The sequence below is a fragment of the Camelus dromedarius genome, chromosome 19 (genome assembly GCF_036321535.1).
Source record: "Camelus dromedarius isolate mCamDro1 chromosome 19, mCamDro1.pat, whole genome shotgun sequence".
Lineage (NCBI taxonomy): Eukaryota > Metazoa > Chordata > Mammalia > Artiodactyla > Camelidae > Camelus > Camelus dromedarius.
The window spans coordinates 721,139-743,102 of NC_087454.1; the positions used below are offsets into that span (position 1 = coordinate 721,139).

Sequence of the window (21,964 nt, forward strand, 5' to 3'; positions counted from 1 at the left end):
CGTAATTTATATCCTAAACACTCGAACGTAACTTGTTTATACAGAGAATGACAGGACCTCGAAGAGGAAAACTCTGCGGCCGCGGGGGCCTGGGAAAGCCCAGCGCGCCCCCCAGTGGTGAGAGGGGGCCCTGCGCACGGGGACGCAGGAGTCTTCAAGCTGTGGGAGAACTTGCCAGGAAGGACCCCAGGAAGGACTCTGATGTGGGGATGCTGGTCCTCTTTACATACCTGTGAGGCAGACCTCGCAGACACTGTGGGCTCCACTTTTGACCACCACAAGAAAGTACATACTGCAATGAAGTGAGTCACAAGAAGCTTTTGGTCTCCCCGTGCATGTCGAAGTCGTGTGCACACACTATCCTGGAGTCTGTTAAGCGTACAGTCGCATGATGTCTAAAAAAACAACGTGAACAGATTAATTTAAAAATACTCTATAGCTAAAAAGTGCTAACCATGGTCTGAGTCTTCAGTGAGCCACGGTAGTGACATCCACGCTCACTCGTCACAGAAAACCAAACATCTAATCGTCATCCTCATAACAAAGTCAGAAATAGGGCGAGAACTGCCTAGATGTGACACAGAGACACGAAGTGAGCACGTGCTGCTGGGAAATGACAGCAACAGACTTGCTTCATGCTGGGTTGCCACAAAGCTTCAATTTGTACAACCCCCACCCCAAATCTGGGAAGCCCAGTGAAGGGAGGTGTGGCTGCGCTAGGTCCTGGCTGTCGGGGGTTCGAGCCATGTCCCCTGGTCCGGTTCATTTCACACGTGCTCACCGCCATCACTCACAAGACCTTTGCATCTGGTGTCGCAGACACAGGTGTGGTGGGGGTCCTCACCGACGCAGGGCTCCGGGGTAGCAGGACACCGAGGGCTGGTTGAGCACAAGCCGCTGGGCCCACCCCCGTTTCTGACGCCGCCTGTCCGGGGCAGGGCGCCAGGGTTCGCATCCCTAACAACCTCCCCGGCGATGCTGATGAGACCACAGGTCCAGGATCGCAGTTTAAATTAGATACTGTATAGGTTCAGATGCGTAAGTGTTAAGGCTCGCTCATTAATTAGTTAAGCAAAGGTCTGAAAAGGTTTTTCAAAAGTAGTTTGTCCACCAAAATACCCCTGTGATTGTCTACTGGCCCTTGGGGAACATAGGTGCAATTTTGAGCCCCGCACCAGGAGACAGAAACTGCGTTTTTAATTCAGAGCAATGATACTTCTTGTTTCATCCTAGCAAACTTTGCAGAGGGGTCAGGTGGAATCACTGAAGTCTACCCACCTGGGTACAAAAAGTCTGGGGTCCTTACAGGGTCACAGCAGCAATGCCACGGTCCTCCAGACGGAAGGAGGTGGTGATTGGACCACTGAGAAAAATTCCTTTATAGGTTATAAAGTCTTCTGAGGGAAGGCAAAGAAGTGGGGCTGGGGCTTCAGTGATCCAGACGCAGATGGGTCAGGCAGGACCCTGGGGGTGGGGAGAGAAGAGAGATCGGCAGAGAAGGGATCTTTGAAAACAGGACTTCCTGTCCCAACGTGAGCAAAGCAGCCTTTGACTCGGGACGGCCACCCTCAGAGGCCGCTGTGACCTCCCCAGGCCTCCAGTGCCCAGGCACTGGCTGTGAAGCCCGTGAAGTTCCGTTTCCCTCGGCTTCTGCCTGGATTCTGGGGAAGTACGTGAATTCTCCAGCTGTGCGTGCTCCAATTTTCTGAGCTGCTGCAGCAACTTCTAGAGCATTTAGGGAGGATGATCTCGAATTACATTTTAGAAAGTGGAAGTCTGATTTCCGGGGAAAACCTTCAGGCACGCAGCCTGTGCCACTGTCTGGTAATAGATGGAATTAGCACCTCCCCCCCGAAAGAGAAGCTCCCCCGTAGACACATATACACCTAATTACTGGGCACTGTGGTGATTAATTCAAAACAGGCACCGACTTATTTAGAATGGAAATATATTTTAATATATTTTATCAGAACGGAAATACATTTTACCAAATCTGCCTCTATGAAACAGTATCTGAGCAAGCAAAAACACCACCAATGCTGACCCTGGGCCAAGAGGCCCACGGCACACGGACGCTGAGATCATTTGGGAAAAGTGAAAGTCCTGGAAGTCCTTCTGGAGTTCAGAGCGTCCTGAGTCCACAGCAATCTGACTGGTAAATATGCAGCTCCCAGTCCCTGCAGGATGCGTGGTCCCAGGGCAGAACCCCAGTCCTCTTGGCATGAGTCTCAGGAGAGGAGAGGGGCCTGAAGGGCAGTGCTCCCTCCAGAAGGGCCCCGTCCCCCCCCCCAGCCCATGAGTGCGGGCTCTCACAGACGAGGAGGGCCCGGGGAGGGGCATGGCCAGGCAGGGACTCTGTCCCCCCGACAGCACAGGGCCACCCCAAGACCTGGTGGAACCCTCCAGAATCACAAGTTGCTCTGAATTTGAGGAGTCCAGGTCACAGAGTTGAGGGGGAGGGCCTTCTGCCATTTCACCTCTTCTCCCCGGCAGGGTGGCCCTCATCTACAGACAAGATAATGACCCCCCATCACTGGGACTTTGTCTAGGACCCCCATTTCCTAAGCATGTCCCCAGTCACCCCCACGACAGGTGATGCAGTCCTGCCCTCCCAAGCGGTTCATCACAGGGGAGGTGTGTGCTCGTGAGGCCACCGGTGGTCCTGCTGGTGGGGGCCGTCCGCAGACGGCGCCTCCCGCTCCCCTCCCGTGTGCCCCGTGTCTCCTGGCTTGCCTGGCTCCAGTCACCCCAGCACTGAACAGGCAGAAGCACCAGTAAACCGTGTGGGGAGAGCAGCGGAGCGCAGGCTGGCCTCGGCTCGCAGGCGGCACTGCCCTCGGGAAGGATCTCTTTACCGCAGTGACATTCGAGGCCAGCGTTTGGTCTGAACGGGGATCCCAGAGACAGCAAGTCAGCCCCGTTATGCCAGGGTCTGCACACACGGTGGAGGGTCTCCGCCCCAGCGCCTGGCAGAGGGGCCCGAGGAGCTTTGAGAAGCACCCTGGCAGGTACCCGGGGACCCAGCCTCCAGGTTCTGCCAAAGGGCCCCAGCTGCCTGGGCTGCCGACTGGCCTGACAACCACTAATGAACTTCGTCATGTTTACGTCTCAGAAGTCCGCCCAGGAGGCCTGGTCGTCACGAGCTTACCAACTAGAGGACAAGAAAGGGCTGCCCAGCTGTGCTTAGCTGGTGTCCACACCAGTGCCCCGTCTGCAGAGCGAGTGTCCCACGGCCTGGCACGCAGCCTGCCACCTGGACAGCTTCGGCAAATTGCCACCCACCCTCCCCACATGCTCACACAGAACCTCTGGGTGGGATGGCGGCGTCAGGATGTGGAAGGTCCCACGAAGCCTTGGCCCTGCTCCTCAGCGCCTGGCCCTCTGACCCCTCCTTTGTGTGCAGGGAGGACCCTCTGGGAAGGGGGACACGGCCCCGCCCTGTGCCACAACCAGACGCAGCTTCAGGGTAACCGACCACTCAGGTCTGTCCCTAGAGGAGAGTCGGGTGTGGGGGTGCAGGTGGGAGGACGCGGGGTGGACGGGGCGGGGGCAGGGGCAGGACCAGCACAGGGAGCTGAGGCGCTCGGCCCTTCCGGGGCTGCCGGGGGTGCTGCGTGGACCCCCAGCCTCAGGAAGGATGCAGAGGCTCCGGCATAAGGGCCAAGTAGGGACCCCACACTGCCTTGGAGAGTCACACTAAGGAAGCCTGGTGCCCGGGCCACCTGCGTCAGAGCCACTGCTTAAAGAACACACACGGGCTGACATGCACACACACAGGTGTAGACACACATGCACACACACACTCTCTCTTCTATTCAGCTGTGGTCCCAGCTCAAGTACCCAGAGGCCGACATTTTACCACACCTGCCATCTTTCCAAATCTCCAAACTGACGGCAACAGTTTCATAATCACCTTCTGAGGTTTCCTTTTCTAAAGGCAGGAACTTCCCCCTCCTCTAATTCTAGAAAACAGCCTCTTTTAAATCAAAGCGTTGCTTCTGTTTTCAAAGGCGACACCAAGCCACAGGCCAGAGGCGCGGCCACCTGCTGGAACCCGGGCGCAGCACAAAGCCTTCCGGGACGGGAACGGCCCTGCGACTCGCTGCGTGTGGCCACACACTTGGAGGAGCCCTGGCCGCGCCCGAGGCAGCCAGGGCCCTCCCGGTGGGCTCTGCTGCCGTCAACCCTGAGATCGGGGTGCCCTGAGGCGGGGAGGGCGGGCCTGGAGGGCAAGCCCTCCTTCTTCCAGGTGAGCCCTCTTCACAGCGGGCCCCCTGATCCAAGGGAACCAGGCAGGAGCTGGGCAGGGCCTCAGTCGAGGTGGGAATTAACCAGTGAACGTGCGACTCCAACTAAAAAGGCACCCCAGCCCCAGGTGTTTGAGGGGGAGGCGGCCGGCCTGTGGACAGACGAAGCCCACAACAGTCCCCTCCAGGCCGCAAGGCGGGACCCTGGGCAGGGCTCCTGGAGGGAGTTCCTGCGCTAAGGGATGTGTCCCGGAGGACTCCAGACACCCCTCCACCCTCACACCCACAGGGCCCTTCCAAGCGGGAGAGCCCAGGTCCTCGCGCAGACCTGGCAGAGCTGCCTGGCTGGCATGCTGGCCCTGCTGCGGCTGCAGGGCCACGGGGTCCTGGTACCAATTGTGGGTGTGGGTGGGGTGACCACAGGGCTACAAGGCAGCCAGCGCCTGGCCGCAGAGACGCAGGGTGTGGGACAGCTGCAGCGGCCGGCCTTCCGACGTGGGGCCGTCCCGAGCAGGCGGGAGCAGGCCGGCTGTGCTCCACACCTGCAGACGGCGGGACGGGGCACAGAGGGCTCTGAAGCCGCTGTCTCAGTCTGCGGGGGGTGTCGCCACAGGGCCGCAGGCAGGGGGCCGTGAGGTCTCGCAGGGCTGTTTCCCCTGAGGCCTCTCTCCTTGGCTCAGAGACGGCCATCTCCTCCCCAGGTCTGCATGTTACCTTCCTCTGTGCATCCACCTCTGCGTCCGGCTCCCCCTTGGACACCAGTCACACCAGATCAGGGCTCACCTTAACTTGATTGCCTCTGTTAAGACCCCATCTCCAGATAAGGTCACTGGGGGTCAGGACGCCAACACGTGTTTTGGGGGACAATTCACCCCCTAACAATAATAAGCCACGTTCACAGCTGAGCGGAAACACACACGACGTCTCAGGCGGTTCCGGGCAGGCAAGCTCTCGGGAGGAGCCGGCCACTGATGCACGGCCTGTCTCTCTGTCTGCGTTTCCCTCAGGGAGCAGGGCCCTCCCGGCCCAGCCTGTGCCGCGCTCTCCTGGGCAGAGCCTCCGAGGCTCGGCTGCACAACTACTTCCCCGAGAGGTGCGCTCTTCCTGAAGCTGCATGGGACGCCGGCCCTGCGCTGAGGCTCGTAGCTCCCAGAAGGGAAAGGAGGCCACGGAAAGGGTCCCTCTATGGACTGCGGCCCTTCATGAAGGGGGAGAGTGGGTGTCAGCACCGTGTCGTGGAGGCTGGGTGTGGGGCAGGCAGCTGCCAGGCTCGCGGGCACATCCTCCCTCCACCCTTACGGCAGTCGTTGAGGCTCCTGTTTCTGCACCCCGTTTCCTGGACGATAAACGTGCACCCGGCTGCACGAGTACCTGGGGTGCTGAGCCCCCCACCTGGATCCACCGACCCCACACATCTGAGTCGGGCAGCCACAGGGGAGGGGGCTCCACTGAGGGTGGGCAGGCCCGGCGCATCAGGGCGTCCACTGCATCCACCCCTGCGATCCACGACATGCTATCAGATCCCCAGGGCACACCCACCCTCCTTACATACAAAGGAACTGCCCCCACCCTGCCCTGAGGCCGCAGAGGCAGGGGGCCTCCAGGGCTCCCCTGACCCCGCTAAGCTCCCCTGAGAACCAACCGCACTGACAGCCCGGCCTCGCATCCTCTGGGATCTGCGCTGAGCAGGTTCTGACCCGCCCTCAGGCCAACTTCCCACCCAGGAATCCCAGGCCTGGTGGGAGGGCAGGTGGGAGACGGCCCACCCAAAAGGGGCTTCGGGGAGAGGAGAGCAGGCTGCACATCCAGGGATCCGGCCCAGACTCCCTCGCAAGGACTCAAACTCTGCTCCCCACAATTTCTCCAAGGACTGAAATGTCCCCTCAGCCTCAAGGACAAGATCTGCCTGTGGAGGGACCCCTCGGAGAGGCACAGCCAGCACCCGCTAGGATGGAGCCCTCCTGCCTGCCAGCCCCGCCCCGCGCCCTGCGCCGGCCTCTGCTTCGCTGCTGGGACTGTTTGTCAGGCCCAAGCCGAGCCTGAGTCACTGAGGGCTTTCGTTTGGAAAATAAGATCACAAAGGCAAGAAAAGAAACCACAGTTCTATTAACAATCACACAAAGAACGAGGCCAAGGTTCCAACTTTCATTTTCCTTCCCCAAAGTCAGCGCTGCCCTCCGATGAGGCTTTTTAGAATTTCCAAGCAGGCTCTGTTCTCATGGAAGGAGAGGGGCCTGCAGGGAAAGGGGGTCTGTGCTGGGGTTTCACTCCCTTCACTATCAGCGCCCGGATGAAAGCAGCCTCTGGGACAAGGGAGGGTGAGAGATGCTCTCAGAGAACTGGGCCTTGAAAGCCCGAGAGCCCGTGCGTCCTGGTGGAAAAGCCTGGGGGCAGCGACAGAGCCCTCAAGCCCCCGGCTGGCTGCTCCGGCCCCTGGAGGGAGGGTGGGCGGTCGGGACTCCCGCAACTGTGACTTGAAGACCACCCCGTGTTCTTGATCCACGGCTTTTAAAAGCAGCCCCTGCATCTCCAGGCAGAAGCCCAGCACGGGGCAGCGGCCGGCTTTGTGCTCGTCCTGCCCGCCCCCCCTGCCGCCCTCTGCCGCGCAGGCCGCCTCTGTCGCCGCCTCGTTTGATATTTTCAGATCCGGCCCGAGGCAGATGATGGGGCCACCAGAGAATCCTTCAGGGTGTCTTGTTTGGTTTGGAAATATTTAAATGTCTGCTGCATTTCCTCCGAGAGGGTCAGAGTCGGCCCGTGGGAGAGGCCGGCGCTCTGGCCCCAGCCCTGCAGGGACCCGGCTCTGCTGCCCACCCCAGGCCACGTCCCCAGCGCCCCCACCCACACCCGCCCTGGGCACCACGAGAAACTCCAGGCGCCCGGCCCCTCCCCACCACCTGTTTCCAGGCCAGGCGCCCAGGCTGTCGCTCCTTGTAAGCCAATGTAGCAATTGTTGGTGCTTACAGAAACCTTCTTGGCTCCTGGAAGAATCACCAGCACATTATTAACCTCCGTGGGGAGACACATGTTTTCCATAGATTTAAATGCTAGTGGCCACCGCATGGGAACACAGCCTTTTAGAATGAAAAGCGTGTAATTAAGACATAATCTCCCCTGCTTTGTAATATATGAAGCAGTAAATGGCTACGAAGTCAGATTAAATTCTCCAGCTTCCCTCTGGCACAGGAGCACCCGCCCCGCGGCTGGAAGGCCACACGCTCAGAGGCAGCGGTGACGGTCACCACATCACAGCCTCTGGCTGGGCGGGTGGACAGCCCGGTGCACGCCTCCAGGGGTCTGAGATTTACACTCGGGCCACCGTGGGAGGAAGGTGGGGAGGAGGACGTGGGGCTGAGCCACCCACACACCCAGTGCCAATGGGGGCCCAGGCTCGTGGGGGGGTGCTGATGGTGCGGCCCCCGTGCCTCCACCTGCCGCGTGGGGGCAAATCCAGTTGTTTCACGGTTCTCTGCACAGAGGGTCCGCACAGGCGGGGCTGATCCCCAGTCGCTGGCTTCGCCCCCTGTGGGCCTTTCAGCCTCTGCACCCAGTTTCCTGCCAGAGGCTATAACCTTAATCTCTGCTGTGGGGTCTCAGCAAAAGCTCACCATGAAGAAATGAACTTCAGGAGGGATGACCCAAGACGGGCAGTCCATCTCATACACGCTCCACGCTTCCTACACCGGCACAGAGCGCGGAGGTCTCACACGCAGGGAGCTGCCACCCCCAGTCGTGCGTGCGCCCAGGCTGGAGCCCCCGCCGAGGGACACTGTGGGGACGGTGCCCCACACACTCCCTGGAGGCCAGCACAGGACACGCCCCTGCACCGGGTGTCCCGCCAGCACCGGCTGGCTCCTGCCACGCACTTGTAATCGCACGAGTGCAGGCGAGTCTCTTTCGGGGTCTGGCCATGGGAAGGTTCCTCCTGCCCTGGCCGGGCCTGCAGCTGCCCCAGCCCCAGTGTCTCCCCTCCCCGACTTCCCCTCTCCTGTTAAACTGATCTCTGCCAGCAGGGCCGACCTTTTTTCTTTGTTTTCTCTCCTTGTCTTGGAATGCTTCTGTTTTCATGTTTGGCTTTTTGATCTGTTACTTTATGTTCTAAATGGTATTCTGCTTCTTCATGGACACAGCGCACATGACAGCCCTGCAGTGGGTCCCCTGGTCTGAAGAGTGGAAGCTAACCCCTCCTGGCCCTGCCGCTCCTGGCCGCAGCTCTCAGGGTGCCCTGCCTCTGCACCCACATAAACGTGTGGCTGGACTGAACGTCCTTATTGTGATTTCGGGATGTCCTAGAGCCACGCGAGGGCCTCCCCAGCTCCCCAGTCGGCTTTTCCTTCTTGTTCTCATGCACTCACTGGTCTTCCCAAAAAGAGGGGTGAATTAAACACACGAACGCGCACAATGTTGCTTTTTCAGGCTGCGGCGTGGATGGCACTCCTGCTGCCTGCGCCGTTCCCCAGACAGTTCAGATGCAGAGCCTGGCATGAGGCAGAGGCGGGTCACCAAAGCAGCCCCGTCCCTGAAACTCCAGCAGAGAGACTCCTGGTGCCTGTGTATTCCCCGGGCCGCCCGCCTCTCCTCCTTGGCCGACTGGGATGGGCGGCCGTCGGTGGGTGGCTGGTGAACACGGGGTCCCCAGGGAGGGACGACTCACTGCCTCAGTTCTGGAGCTTCAAACGCGAGCCTGTGGCTTTGGGTTTTCTTACAAGAATCAGAAAAATAAATACACCTTATTCACATGTCGATGCAGAAACCGTCAGCCTCCCTCTGGAATGGCAGTCCCGGGCGGGCGGGGCTGGGGGACGTCCCTGCGCCCTGCGTCCACGGCGGCCCTGAGCTCTGCGACGTCCCTGTCCCTGCACAGGTGGGCTTGGGCCGTAGTGCTCATTCTTCTTCTGGATAAGAGGAAGCAAACACGCCCGGGTCTGGGGAGACCGGGCTCCAGGGCTCCTGGTCTGGGGCACAGCACACAGAGCCGGGCAGGCTGGCTGCCACAGCGGAGGCCGGACCCCCAGCACTTTCCCAGGAGCAGCCCACCTGGGCAGGAGCCACAGGCCCCGCGTCACAGCAGCCTCCGCTCAGTCCCCAGCTGGGCCTCCCAGGGCCTTAGCATGGGGATGGGGGCCGAGACGGGCAAGCTCCCACCCCGCCCCCGCCCGGGCACCAGAGGAACAGGACAGGCACCGGCTCTGGGCTTCGACTTGCAAGCCCGCCTGTCACCTTCGGGGTCCAGAGAGGGACGTTTTCTGCCTTATTAGCCCCTTCAAGACTTGAAGACAAAATCCAAGCACAGATGACCCCGGAAGGCCCACTGCCGCGGCTCTCAGCCGGGCCAGTCCTGCCCCCCGGGCCATCTCTGAAGACGGTTTTGGCGGTGATCCTGCAGCACTGAGTTTAGTGGGTGGAGACAGGATGGAGGGAAACACCCACGGGCACCGGACGCCCCACGATGACGAATTATTTGCCCCAGGATGTAACACGGATTGACAGAGGCTCAGAAACTGAACTGCTGGCACCCCACCTCATAGCTGTGTGGACACTGCTTAAGAAATGATATAGACCATCGAGGAGAGCGTGCAACCCTGCGCCGGCTCACGTCCCTCAGGTTTAGTTTTCCGTGTCTTTGGGGGAATGGTGCCCCCCTGCTAGCCGCGGTCACTGGGGGTCTGACGGCCCACACAAGTGTGTGGTCAGTAACGCCCACCTAAAGGAATGTTCTGAGTCCCGCTAGGATTTACACAGCAAGATGGCGAAGCTTCACGTGAACACAGATGCCAAGGGGCCTGGATCCGCACGAACAGGACAGGAAAGGACGGGCCGCACCCCCTAGGCAGCAGGCGCTCTGTGTGCGCCAAGGTCCAACTCTGAAAACACAGAAGCCTCAGTGATGGTGGCTGCTGCTGGGGACTCCTGATTAAGTGACCCCAGGTCCCCGGGTGACCGTGGATGGTCACATCCTGTCTCTGCGGCAGCTACTTCATCATTAGCCCACGTCTGCCACGTTCGCAGGTGGGGCTCGGCTGAGCAAGCCCTCGGGGACAGGAGGGAGGCTCTGCTCGGGGACAGCTGGTCCTCCCCAATGGAAAAGGAGATGTCTGCGCCGTGGCCACTCTGCCGCCGGCCCCCAGGGCATTCCTGGACCTGCTGACGCCAGGACCACCCGTCCCTGGCAGGGAAGTCGGCAAGCTGGCAGCGCCTAGGGTGGGGCAGTGGTACAGCCTGTGCCGTTAAACTGCCACCACCTCCCTTTTGGACTTTCCTGTTCTGAAATCATCACTGATTCTGGGAGCGCCACGTGACCAGGAAGGATGCACCGACTGAGTCTTCCGCCCGACACTTAAGCTCCTTCAAAGCTACTGTTTTTACTCATCACTATAATTTTTTAACAACATTAATTAAAATTTGAAAAAGAGAAAGCAAATCACCCATGACCCATGCTTTCGGGATTTAAGTAGGAAGGGCAGGGGACCGAGTGGCCACGCTGCCTCCAGCTGCAAACTGTCTACAAAACGGACTGGTTGCTGTGTGCAATCTCCTGATTTTTACATATTGGCTCTTATTTTTCTAAACATGGAGCCACTAAATAGAACACACTTGCAGGTTAAGTTCAAGTGGCAGGCCACCAGTTTGGAACCTCTGGTGTGTAATTTTGCATCCACACAGAGGGCTAACAGAAGAAGTCGTGTGAGTCTACAGATTATTGCAGTTTTAATAATCAGAACGTATTGAGGAATTACTCTCTGTACTATGAATGGGTCTTAGGCCTCTGAACGTATTCAGAGGATACTGAATAACGATGTAGCTAAAGCAAAACTGCGGGTGAACTCCTCATTACACATTTCCACCAGGAAAACACCGCCGTCGTGCGTCTGATTTAGAGCACTCCCTTACCAGGAGAAGTCTACCAGCAACGCAAGTGCACATCAGCTGAGGGTGAAACTGAGCTAAGTCTGGGACAAACCGTGAAGTCACAGTGACAGCACAGCTGGAAGAAGACCCTGACCTGCTATGAAAGCATTAAGAGCGAGAAAAAGTCCCTTTTCAATGCTGAAGCCGAAGGAGCTAAACTGTAGCTCAGATCATAAGTGAACGTCAACGGGGAACGTCGCAAGGAGACAGCGGTCTTTCCAGGGAGGGGAGGAGGTGGCCAGACGCAGATAGCAGAGCGTGCCCCCGTAACTGGCAGCGGTGAGTTTATCTAGCCACAAGACAGGTTCACTCAGATGCTAACGCTGCTCATTCTCTGTGAGGATCCTAGACCCTGGGAACAGGGGGACAAGCAGCACTGACACGCCCCAGCCTCACGCACGCGGCCTGACAGGGAAGGCGTGAAATAAACACGGTGTCCGAACGCCTGCATGGCTGTGAGACAGTGACGAGGAGCCACACGGGCATCGAGATGCCGTTGGAAAAGCCGTGGCTCCCGTCTGACACTGACTGGGGAAAAGGCCACAGGGTTGTGATTTGCACCCATTTTGCAGCCTGGACAGCTTGAGGCTGTCAAGGCATGAAGGTCCTTTGGGGGAGAATCTGAAAGCTGGAGATGGACACTGTGTGAAGAGAGATGCTGTCACTAAAAGCAATGATACCCCTTGGAAAGAAGTAACCCACTCCCTGTCCAGAGTCAGGACGCCCTGGTCAGATCACCGCAGGGAAGAGCGTTTTCCGCGGCAGTGACCTTGCGCACCAAGGGTGGGGTGCAGAGCCACCCTCGCCCTTGTGGAGCCCAGCCGGACTGGATTTCATAACAGACCCTGTAGACGCTCCCTCACCCCAGACTCACTCCAGAATGAGGAAACCTCCATCCACTCCCAGACGATTTATTAGGTACCTGCTCTTCCATCCTGAGCTTAAGGCCTATCGTCACCAAAAATGACCTGCTGTTGAGACAGACAACCACGCCTGACTGCAAATCGGGGGCGTGAATGAAGACTGACTGCAGGTCCCGCCGTGCAAGCTTTGAGTGAGGGCTTGTGGATGAAGTCCTCCCGGGCAGAGCCCGGCACTGCGTCCTGGGGCAGCCCCAGTCCTGGGGAAGACTGAGCACAAAGTCCGCGGAGGTGAGCACCAGGCTGTGACTGTCCCAGGCAGCACTGATCGCAAACAGGAGTCTGGCTGTGTTTTCTCCCCCAGCTGCCGCACTGCCAGTCCCCATCGGGTTCCAGCAAAGCTGCCAGGGAAATGCAGGTTGGCACTTCTTGGGGTTCCTTCTCGAGACCCGCAGCCCCGACGGTGCCTGGAGGGGTGGGGACTGCAGGGCCCAGATGGTGGGCAAGTCCCTCCAGGAGGCTGACAGAGGTGGCGTCTGCAGTGGGACACGTGGCCTCAAAGACCAAAGATGCGCCGAGAGTTGGCAAAACCCTCAGACTCGGGTGGGCTCACGAAGGACCCTGCCCCATGCGGGTGGCAGGAGAATCCACCGGCCCTACGTGTGAGCAGCCTGTAGGTCGCCACGCTGGTGTGGGGAACAACTTCTACCTCTATGGTCGTCACCGCTGCCACTAAATGCCGGAGCAGGTGTTTTACATGCGGTTTCTTTCATCTTCCCAGTACCTCTTCAGGTAGCTCTTTAAGGATAAGGAAGCAAGGCTCAGAATGGGCAAGGAACTTGTGCGAGGACACAGAGCTGCTCCCCCGCGCTCGGTGGAGAAGCTGGGATTGCACGCAAGTCTGCGAGGCTTCCAAGCCCACTCTCTTGCCCCACGTCTTGTGCCCCCGGCACTCGTTAGATGTTTCCACAGGGGGAGCTTTCACTACTGCGCACAGAACACCACCACGTTGACCTCGGCCATCAGCGGGTCCCAGGAATCGCGTAGGGCAGGGGCTGACGCTGCAGGAACTGCCTGGATGGAGAGTCTGCGCAGACCAGGTCCCAGAGAGGCGGCGCGGAAGGGGCACGCGGGCTTTGGGGGTCGTCGCCCACGGTGGGAAAGCCAAGCCCGCTGGCGTCCTCCCCGCCAGAGGGAAGGGCGCCCCGAGGCCCTGGAGGACAGACCACCCAGGAGAAGTCTAATCAGGAGCAGGCTTCCGGCACCGGGGAGGACCGCGCGCCTTGGGATGAGGAAGTCTCCGCTGCGAAATGCCTTCCAAACCCCCTCTGAGCAGAAGCCAAGCCAAGCACTGGGGCAGGACAGGCTGTCCGGGCACATCCTGCCCGCACCGCTCGGGAACCCCCACCCCTGCCCCGCAGGGGCCTCGTCCTCGCCTCTCAAGTCCAGCTCCCCTTCCCAACCCCCGCCTCCAGCCCGCACCGCTGCCATCACCCTCCCAGCAGGGGTCCCCCAGCCCCTCTCCGACCCACACCAAGCCCATCGGGAGCACTGGTTCTGTAGCCGACCCGACTCTGCCTCCACACAGAGGCCCAGGTCAACAGCTGGTTTTCACGGATGAGCTCAGCGGGGCTCGGAGGTCGCCCTTCTGACCGCGGCCTCGGAGCAGGGCAGGGCAGAGCTGGGCTCCCAGGCCCTGACAGTTGGCCCCCGCCCGCCGCCTCCCTTTTATGCCAACGGAGAACAGACATAAACGTATGAAAAGCAAAGTGATGAAAAGGAAAGTCCAGAAGCAAAGATGTGCCCAAGCTTGGCCTGGGCTTGTCCAAGACCCCTGCGAGGTGGGCAGCCAGCCCCCGAGGGGCTCTGGGGGCCGGGGGCAGCAGGGCCGTTCAAAGGGTTTGCTCTCAGAAGAGGGTCCGAGCTCTCCCCACGGCACACCAGCTGTGTGGCTCTAGGCACTTCACAGCGGCCTCAGTTTCCTCGTCTTCAAAATGGGATGACCATTGCTCCTTTAGGGGCGTCTGTGCTGTTACACCCATAAATACGTCCATCTCAGAGCCAGGCAGCGGGCGTGGGGCCCACACTGACTGCAAAGGTGCTGCTTAAGACTTTACGGAGGTGGTTCCCCTCCACTCGAACGGCACATCCCGATGGCTTTTGGTAGATTCACCAGGCTGTGCTACCGTCACCACCACTGACCGCAGAGCGCTGCTACCTCCCCGAGTGGAGCCCCGCACCCATCGGCAGTCACGCCCCGTCTGTCCCCTCCCCCTCCCCCCAACAAGCACTAATCCACCTCCCGTCTCTGGGTTTGTCTCTTCTGGACCATTCTGTGAAAACCGAATCCCACAGCGTGAGGGCTTTTCTGTCTGTCTTCCTTCACTAAGCACCATGTTTTCAAGACTCATCCACGCTGCGACGTGCGTCAGAACTCCCTTTATTTCATGGCTGAACAATACTTCACTGAATGGCTGCATCTTATCTGCCCGTTCATCAGCTATTGGGTATTTGGGCTGTTCCCACTTACTGGCTGTTAGGAACCTGCTGCTATGAATGTGCTTGTGCAAGACTTTGTGTGGACGTATGTTCCTTTCTCTCGGGTCCATGCCTAGGAGTGGAATTTCTGCATCCTATGGTGACTCGGTTTAAGCTTTTGAGAACCTGCCAGAAGATTTTCAGGAGAGGCTGCACCATCTCACACGTGAGGATTCTGATTCTTCCGCATCCTTGCCAACACTTGTTCTTGTCTGTCTTCTGCGCTCAACCTGCTGGGTGCCAAGCGGTCCTCATCCTGCTCTCTATCTGCATCTCCCTGATGGCTGACGAGGTGGGGCACCTTCTGACTTGCTTATTGGCCATCTGTACAACTTCTTTGCACAAGTGTCCACTTTATCCTTGGCCTAGTTTTAATTGGGTTGTCTTTTTCTTACTAAGTTGTTCTTTATATACTGGCTACAAGATCCTTATCAGATACATGTTTCCAAAACGCTCTCTCCTACTGTGGGCTGCCTTTTCACTTTCTTGAAGGCACCACCTGCAGCACGAACGTGTTTTGAGTTTTAACAGAGTTCAATTCATCTATTGTGTCTTTTTCACGTGTGCTGTGGGTGTTGCATCTAAGAAGGGTTTGCCTCGCTCTCAGATCACAAGATTTACACCTGTGTTTTCTTCTAACAGTTTTACAGTTTTAGTTTTACATTTAACTCTTTGGTTCATTTTTACTTCATTTTTTTTAATATGGTGTGAAGTGTGGGGTCCAACTTCATTCTCTTGCACAATTTGATGAAAAACTACTCTCTCCCTCATAGACGTGCCCTGGCACCCTTGTGGAAACTCAGCTGACCACAAACACTGGGCTGTTTTCTTGATCTTCAACTCCATTTCATGAGTCCGCACGTCTGTCCTTACGCCAGCCCCACACTGTCTGATTGTCGTAACTTTGTAGTAAATTTTGAAGTCAGGAAGTATAAGTTCTCTGACTTTGTTCCTCTTTTTCAAGAATGTTTGAACATCCTGAGTCAATCCTTGCATTTCCATATGAATTTTAGGGTCGCCTGTCAATTTCCGTAACAAAGCCAGCTGCAATTCTGACAGGGATTGCGTTTAATCTATAGATCAGCTTGGGTATTAATTCCATTTTAACAATGTTAAATCTTCTAATTCATGAACATGGGATGTCTTTTTATTGATTTAGGTCCTTTTTAATTTCTTTCAACTATGTTTTGTAGTTTTCAGAGTAAAAGTCTTGCATTTCTTATGTTAAATTTATTCCTAAGTTTTTCTGGATGCTCTTGTAACTAAATTGCTTTATCAGTCTCATTTTCAGATTGTTGATTGCTAGGGCATAGAAATACAATTGACTTTTGCATATTGCTCTTGTGTCCTGCAATCTTGCCTGACATTTCAACTGAAAAAAAGGCCAAAGGAAGGTAGACTGTGATACCAGGAGGCTGAGGACCAATTTTTGTTTTTATAGATGCACTTTCAAAGTGCAACATAATACCCAACCTCACTCTATTCTTATGCACAAAGCCAGCAGATTTTATGCCTGTGTGCATATTTTAAATAGTGCAGAATCATATTATTTTAAATAATCAAAATCTTATTTTAGATATCACTTGACGTCCCCTCTGAGTGCTTGGATATGAAGAACGAGATGCTGGGGCAGAGTCCGCTGGGAGCAAGGGCAGTACCTGGGGGAGGCAGCCCTGCCTGGCACACAGGTGGGAGTCTCGCTCCAGACACGCAGGTACCCACTCAAAGGCATCCTGAATCCCAGTGTGAGTGGCTGGCCAGCTCTCCAGCTGACCATTGGACAAAGCATCCTTCCAGAAATGCTATTTCTCCCCCATTGAATTATTATAATGGGGAAAAAAACAAAACTTGAGTAAAAATTCAGAGCATGGCCGTTTTTGATAATACCGATGTATTGCTATCTGTCAATCTTCCATGATGTCTGGTCCTTACTGAAATTTAAGAAATGGAGTTTGGGCTAAATATCTGCATATTCAACCCATGAATGAACACGGGGTGGGGCCTGGGAGCTGCCTTCTGCATTCAGGCCCCTCTCCACTGCCTCCAGCTAGGAGACCACGTGCCCTCACCTCCCTGGGCTTCTGCCTCCACATCTGAGAAGCTGGAGCTCTGAGCCTCAGCTGCCCCTCGGGCTACAGAATCTATAAGGTTACATTCTGACACTGTCCCCTTCATACAGCTCCTCTGCTTTCAAGGATAAATCTGAACACTTCTGCAGTGTTTTCCCAACAAGAAGAAGGTCAGTGTGGCTTCATTTTAAATGACCGTCCCAGAAAGCGGGCAGTGGAAGGAGAATGGACTGGAGGGAACAACCTGCGGAGCATCTGGGAGGTACACGGCGCCGTCCGGGTGAGAAACACCCACCAACAGTCCGAGTGGGAAGCTGTCAGGAAACAAGTTCTGCCCCGTTAAGTCCGGTGCGCGTGCCCAGCGGGGCTTCACAACGACCTGAGCAAGTGCTGGTGAGGATGTGGAGAAACGGGAACTCTGGTGTGCTGCTGGTGGGATGCAAAATGGGGCAGCTGCTGCGTAAAACCGCACAGTGGCCACTCGAAAATTTAAAAGCAGAATTCCTGTATGATCCACTCTGGCTGTGTATGTGAAAGAACTGAAGGCAAGCCTTGAAGGGACATCCGCACCCTCGTGCTCAGCAGTGTTACTCACAACAGCCAAAAGGCGGAAACCGCCAAATGTCCATCGACAGATGATGCACAAACAGGACGCGGTCTATACACACAATGAATACTGTTCAGCCTTAAGGAGGAAGGGAGCTCTGACGCCTGCTGCAACACGGATGAACACTGAGGACACTGCTCAGTGCAGCAGGCCCGTCACAGAAGGACAGACACTGTGATACCACGTGTGCGGGGCCCCTGGGTGGTCAGACTCACAGACAGGAGGCGGGACGGAGCAGCCGGGGCTGGGGCAGGGGTGGCGAGAGTGTTTACTGGGGACAGAGCTTCAGTTTGGGAAGATGGAGAAGTCCCGGGCGGGGCGGGGCGGGGAGGGGGGCGACGGCAGCACCACAGTGTGAATGTGCCTCGTGGGCAGCCCTGTGGACCTGACAGCGGTAAAACGTTACCTGCACGCTGTCTCTTCCACCACAGTAAAAAGCAAAGGAACTAATCTGTGTTGCAGGAAAGGGCCGACCCCCTCTGCATCCCGCGGGGCCCCGCCCTCCCCAGGACCCCAGCATTGCCTTCCCGGGGCAGACGGAGGAGCCTAGCCCTGGAAGCAAGGCAGGGAAGGCCCTGAGAGCGTGGCAGGGGCACCACCCCGCCCCCGCCCCCACGGGCAGAAACACGGGGCGGGGGGGGCACGCGGCGGGCCGGCCCGGGGCGTCGGGGCGGCGCTGGGCCCGGACGCGGCACGGCCGCCGCGGCCTCCGGCAGGAACGCCGCCCCCACCCCTTCTCCGCGCGGGGAGCGGCTGCCGTCCACTCCGGAAGCGGCTTTCGAGTGTGAGACACGACGGCACGCGCGACCGTCTCCGTGCCGTCCACGGGCGCCCAGGAACCGTTCGCCTTGCGACTGGGACGTCCTGTTAAACCCGCTCTCGGGCTTTCCGGACCCGCAGGGAAAAGGGACGGTTCCGTTTGTGGCGCAACAGCGCCACCTCCTGGGCAGCGCTCACGTAGCACGAGGCTTCCTAAAAGCCGGACTCCCCAGAAACGCGCGGCGTTCTCCAGATGGCCAGGAGGACGATGCCAGCTTTGCAAGTCAAATGTGCGGGGCAAACTCAGAATCTCGTGTTGTCTCCACTTCGCGCTTAACGTTAAAGAGTCTTTTTCGACACGAGTTTGAGATGAGGGTCTGATGACTAGCTTAGTTTCCCAACCTGGAGGAACAGTCCACAGAAACATGCGATCTTGCTCACAGGAAAAAGCGAAGGAAACCTCATCACAGCCAGCAGGACGGACCGCTGAGGAGAAGACCCTCCCTCCTCATCACCCTGCCAGGCCAGAGCTCAGCTGTCTCACTTCCCAGCTCTAACTTTTATTAGGGTGCAGGCTCTGCTGCTGTGGCTGTTCTGGGCTGTATTTTTAAATCAATGTGCGAAAATTTATTCTGAACATGTGGGACATCTTGGATATGTTTGTCCAACTGCGGAAAGTATATTTTTAATAATAACTATGTACTTAAGATGTGCAGCATAATGGTTTGACATACATTGTGAAGAGCTTCCAGCAGTCAAGCCAGCCAACCTACCAGTCTCCTCACACAGCTGTCGTGCACACGGGTGTGCATGTGTGTGCATGCGTGTGCGTGGGGGGGTGTTGGCACCTGAAAGCCTCTCACTCAGCAAGCACCCGTGTTTGCACAGGACTGTGAAGCACGGCCATCACCTGCTCGTTGAGTCCCCACTTACCTCACCCTAAAAACTGCAACTCTGTGCCTCTGACGGGTGTCTCCCCACTGCCCCCCCGCCGGTGACCACCCCCTACTCTGCTTCTGGGAGTCTGGCTACTTTAGATGCCACACAAGAGCGAGATCATGCAGCGTTTGTCTCCATGTCGGGCCCATTTCACTTCATAATGTCCCTCAGGTTCATCCGCTTTGCTGCAAATGACAGGGTTTCCCTCTTTAAAAATATATAAAAACCTATCTCTATCTCACATCTTCTTTATTCGTCCCCCCCTGGGTGGGCTCTTCGGCTGTCTGCCTGTCTAGGCTCCTGGACACATTCCTGCCATGAACACTGGGTGCAGACATCTCTTCGAGGTACTGATTTCCACTCCTTGGGACACACCCCCAGGGGTGTGACTGCTGGGTTGTGTAGCAGCTCTACTTTTATTTTTTTGAGGAAACTCCATACTGTCCTCCACAGTGGCTGCACCACTTTCCATCCCACCAGCAGTGCAGGGGGCTCCCTTTTCTCCATGTCCTCGCCAACCCTTGTTATTGGTGGGCTTTTTGATGATGGCCATCCTGACAGGTGAGAAGGGATACCCACTGTGGTTTTGAACTGATGGGGGAAAGCAGGTTTTGGAAGGGGTTCTTGGCAAACATCCTTGAGCCCCTACTGTGTGCCCACCGCACGTCATCCTCCAGAGATACACAGGCAGCATCCTGGGCGGGAACGCCCGCCAGTCTGGTCCTGCAGGACTCAGACACGGGGCTCCAGGCAGACCGTCACATGATCTGGGCTACTGGAGCACAACTCCAGTCTCTGAAATACTTCATGCTTCTCGTTTCCTCACTGGTTTTGCACTCGGTCCTTCGGTCCCCAGCTTCCTGGGCTGAGAGAAGTGAGTGCTGGCTGGAAGGGGTCTTCTCGCTTCTGCCACTGCGGGGGCTGGGACAGCAGAATTCCTCCCGCTTTGCAGGACCATTTCCCTCAAGACACAGACGTGCTGTCTCTCCTCTCAGTTGTGGGCTCGCCTCCCGGCAAGACCCTCAGCTGAGCCGCTGTGACCTCCGCCCTCTTGCCCCTTGAAGTCCCTCCACTGGGCCCTGCTTCCGTCCGGGTCCTGAGCAGCCGCTTCCTCTCCGGACCCCTCCTCGCGGCCTCCTCTGCTGACTGGCCTCCACAAGGCCCAGTGCCCGAGAGCAGCCGGCTTCTCCCCACACCGCTCTCCTAACCACACGTGCCTCCGCCACCTCCACTCCCGTCTAATGGACGCCCCGAGTCCCTGTTCCCCCAAGCCACACTCCTGGGTCCCCCCCAGAGCCTGCTGCTCCCATGGCCCTCAGGCCAACAGCGTCAGGGTCCACATCTCTCCCTCACCCGCCATGTCTAGTCCACCAGAAAATTCCTTTGAGTTTATCTTCAAAATAGATCTAAACACAAATGCTTTCCACCGTCTGCACGAGGCCTGAGCCCCCGTGGTCTCTCACGAGGATTTTCCCCAGGACCCTCCTGGTCGCGCACCTTTTCTATTCTCAACAGTGTAGCCAGAGCACGTCGCCTCCCCGCCAAATCCTCCCAACCCAGAGTCCCTGCTCTGCCTACAGGGTCCAACGTGAGACCTCCTCCCACCTCGCCTCTGACCTCAGCCCCTCCGCTCAGCCTCCGTTTGCCCGGCCACACCGGCCACACCAGCCACCTACCCACTGCTGTCCCAGGGCCCCTCCAGCGGGGCCAGCGCTCTCATGTGTCTGGGCCTCCGGGCAGCCTTCCCCGACCTCCCCCCTCCCAGCTTCGGGCCCTTTCACAGCAGGTGTTCCTGCAGCTTTCCCTCCCGAGGCTTCTCTCCAACAAGGCAGGGACCTTTGCTGTCTCACCCACTGCCGTCCCCCCAGCCCCCGGGATGGTGTCTGGTCCATGGTGGAGACTCAGTCACATCTGCTGACAAACTCACAGCACAGCAGAGACCAACGGAAAATGGGGCTGCAGCACGGCATCAGCCCCAGTGTGACCTGGTCACTCAAAGATTCTAAGACACAAGAGCAAACATATGGTCCAGAAAAGAGCAAACCGATGAACTGGATTTTATCAAAATTTAGAACTCCTGCTCTTCAAAAAGAGACGACTATGAGAACAAAAGCACAGCCGCAGACTGCGAGGAGTGTTTGCAGAACGTGCATCTGACAGAGGACGTGTGTCCTGCATACGTAAAGCATTCTCAAAACTCAGTACACAAACAACTCAGTGTTTTCAGTGGGCAAAAAATTCCAGCAGACGTTTCTCTGAAGATGCAAGGATGGCAAATACACAGCGAAAGTCATTAGTCGTTGGATGTAAACTGAACCACAGTAAGGTACACACATCCCGCATACCCACAGCCCAGCAGACTGACCCGGCCAGCGTTGAGCAGACGCGGGGCCTGGGTGCCCGGACACTGCCACGGGGGTGGGGGGGTCGCAGTCGCTTGGGAAAGAGTTCAGTGGTTCTGTAAAAATTTAAACGCCTGTCATACGACCCAGACATCCCACCCCTGGGTTTTTGTCCAAAAGAAGTGAAGGCCTGTCACCCAAAGGCTTGTGTGTGAACACTCACTGCACCTTTGCTTGTGAGCCCCAAACTGGGCACAAACTGATGTCCGTTGTCCACCCACCCACCAGGGCGGTGCACAGCAGCCCAAAGGGGTGAACTGTTGGTCAACAGGGCAGATCTCCAAACCATTACACTTCGTGAGAGAAGCTGACCCGCCCCCTCCACCGCCAAAAAGAGTACATGTTGCCTGCTCCCATTAATATGAAACTTTAGGAAATAAAAAATAATCATAGTGGGAGAGAGGACCAGCGGTCGCCTGGTGCCGGGAAGAGGCTGGGTTGGGGGGTGGAGGGAGGGGACCTGGAGGGTCAGAAGGTGCTGGAGGCGTGTTCATCACCTGCGTGGTGCTCGCGGTTTCACAGCCACATGAGTGGGTCAGAAACGGTCAAACACATGCAGTTTTGCGTGTTGATTATATCCCAGTAAAGCTGTTAAAAATAAAACCGCCACACTAACAAATAAGAAGATGTGGGT

At 57.3% G+C, this 21,964-nt stretch overlaps 1 long non-coding RNA gene across 1 annotated transcript in view; it reads right to left on the minus strand.

The window, feature by feature from the left end:
• Window positions 1-1,284: 1,284 nt before the first annotated feature.
• The window catches only part of LOC135318571 (uncharacterized), a 115,071-nt gene continuing 94,391 nt past the window's right edge, over window positions 1,285-21,964 (minus strand). The window contains exon 4 of the long non-coding RNA XR_010376733.1: window positions 1,285-1,464. This is a non-coding gene — a long non-coding RNA (uncharacterized LOC135318571). The remainder of the gene's footprint in view (window positions 1,465-21,964) is intronic.